Source organism: Meriones unguiculatus, chromosome 2 (assembly GCF_030254825.1).
Source record: "Meriones unguiculatus strain TT.TT164.6M chromosome 2, Bangor_MerUng_6.1, whole genome shotgun sequence".
Lineage (NCBI taxonomy): Eukaryota > Metazoa > Chordata > Mammalia > Rodentia > Muridae > Meriones > Meriones unguiculatus.
The window spans coordinates 64,687,152-64,689,980 of record NC_083350.1 but is presented as its reverse complement, the minus strand read 5'-3'; positions in this window follow the sequence as shown (position 1 = coordinate 64,689,980).

Sequence of the window (2,829 nt, the reverse complement as noted above, 5' to 3'; positions counted from 1 at the left end):
GATCACCCCTGTCCCGTCCTCCATAGCGGAGCTTCTCTGCTGCCTCCACTACTGGGGGCTGAGATGAGGGATGAGTTACTAGAAGTCCTGGGCCCCAGGGCTCTACAGAAGCAAACCTGGCCTAGCTGGCTGCTAGTATAGACAGAAAAGATTCCCTTCATATAATTGGCTTGCAGGGGTGGGCACACCAATTAAATTCTATGGGGAAAAATTATTTGAGAAGGAAATCCTATATATTCCTGGTTATGAAAGCACCAGTCAGGAGAATAAGTTGTAAGTCTAAAGATCTTACGTAAAAATTATAATTTGACCTTTGCTGTTCGAAATCTCTATATGCCAGCTGCATACTAATGAGGAAAGAAGAGAAGAAGAATAATTGCTCAAGGCTGGATACCAGTGTGCAGTCAAGTTCTGGCTGGCCTAAGGTTCAGCCCTTCTCTGCTCCCTACACAGAATGGTGTATTCATTTCCTGTCCCCTTGCAATGATAAAATACCCTGGATAAAATCAACTCACAGGGGAAATGTTTATTCTGTCTCATGGTCTGAGGGTACAGTCCATCTTGTCTGGAGGTCATGGTGGGAGGAGCTTCAAAGTCTGGAAGCGGAAGTTGATAAATGCTGGGCTCAGCTTACTGTCTCTTTGTTCACCCCAGAAGTTCAACCTGTGGAATTGTGTAGCTCACTTGAAGATGGGGCTTGCTGGCTGAGTAATCCCAATCAGGGATATCACAGACAGCCTGGACACTAATTTTGATAATTCCTCACAGGCATTGCCAGAGGCTTTTCTCTGAGAACTTAGATCCTGTCAAGTAGTTGATTTAACCATTACAGATTCACAGACCACATGGAGCGCATCAAACACCCCATTTTAAGCCTTCCTACAGAAACACAAGAGTGTATGAGGAACCTCTATTTGACCACTAAATAGTAATACCCAGGAATGCTTGAGGTTACCGGCTCGTTGCCAAACGCATGGCCCACCTTTGCAGAACCCACTAGAGAAACTACCACATTACTTTTCCAGCTTTCTCTGTGTCTGGCCTGGCGTTCAAGACCTGCGCTTCCACAGAGACAGACATATTTGCATTAGCAAACTTTTCTGTTTTGTGAAGCTTAAAAGATTCTGTTTAAAGATTTGCCATGTGATGTGGCTATAATTTTGGCTTGTCACATGAGGTGAAAACTACTTCTCTGGTCTTATAGATTATTTTGGGAAGTAAATCGATTACTGGAGAAATAGATTATTGAAAACTATCTTAGTTGGGGTTCCTATTTGCTGTGAAGAAACATCATGACATGACACCTCCTATAAAGGAAAGCATTTAATTGTGTCTGGCTTAGAGTTCAGAAGTTTAAATCACTGTCATCATGGTGGGAAGCATAGAGGCACTTATGGTGCTGGAGAGCTAGCTGTGATCAAGATAGGAAGGCAGCACACACACACACACACACACACACACAGAGAGAGAGAGAGAGAGAGAGAGAGAGAGAGAGAGAGAGGCTGAGAGACTGGTCCTGACTTGCACATCTGAGACCTCAAAGCCTACCCCATCTTCTCACCTGTTTAGTTTCTTCATAAATTTTCTTCATACTTAAGGGCCACATTCTTTTTATTATTTGCTCTAATTTGGAAGAGGTGAATTCTCCTTGATACAATTTCCCTTTTCAGATCCACAGCCTAAGTATTTGCATATTTGCATTTGATTTCTTGGTCCTCAGCCTGAGACACAGAGACTGGGCCCCTGCTGGTGCTGCCCCCACCGAAGTCAGGCTCCCCGGCTCTGGTTGCTTTCTTCTACAATGTTCCTGTCAACAGAGCTAGAGATCTCATGTGGCTGAGCGCAGCATGTATTTCTTATGTGAGCAATCTGTTTTCAGACTTACCGAGATCCAAATCTCCAGCAAGATTTCTTAGAAACTCTGCCTTTTGTGGCTGTTTTGGGACAGTCTTACCATATAGCACAAGTTACCTTCCCACTTTTGATCCTCCTATTGCAGTCCTCCCAGTGCTGGAATTACAGGTATGTGCTACCATGGCTTGGTAGAACTACTTTTTACTTCGTATGACTCATACTTTATTTTCCCCTAGCCTCCTAAGTAGTCACCTGTTCAAAATTAAAAGAGAAAAGAAGGGAATCAGACAGCAAAACATCAAAAAACTGCAAAAATATTTAATGTCATTATCTATTGAAAAATAAGGCAAACTACACTGAGATATTCTATTACTCAAGTTAGAATTACTGTCATCCGTAGAACAAAACAAAACAAGTTAGTAAGGATGTGGAGGAGTGCTGGTGTGCTGCTGGGGGAACGTAAATTTATACAACCACTATGCCACAGTTTGGCACCTTCTTTAAAAATTAAAATAGAACTATCATGTGATCCAGCTATCCTACTTTTGAGTATACATTCAAATAAAGTTAAATTCGCACACTGAAGAGATACCTGAATGCTCATGTTTATTACAGTGCCGCGCACAATAGTTTATAGAGGAATAAGGCTGGGTGCCAGAGCCCAAGCTGGTGACGTGCGCGTACAGGTGGGCATCGTTCTGTGTTAATGAAATCCTATTAGTTGTGGGGAAATGGAAGGAACTGGGGAATGTGAATTTAATTGAAAGAAACCAGTCACAGAAAGAAAAGTGCCATGCACTCTCTCTAGCATGCAAAAACTGAAAGGCAATGAACTGTTAATAGCTGTTGCCAAGAGTGTGGGGTGGATAAAGGGATTTGATCAGGCTTTAGGCAGCTACAGGAGCGTAACACCCAGCCCTGTTCCTGTGTACATTTGATTCATGTCAATCGCAGCTTTACAAAAGAGAAACAGAT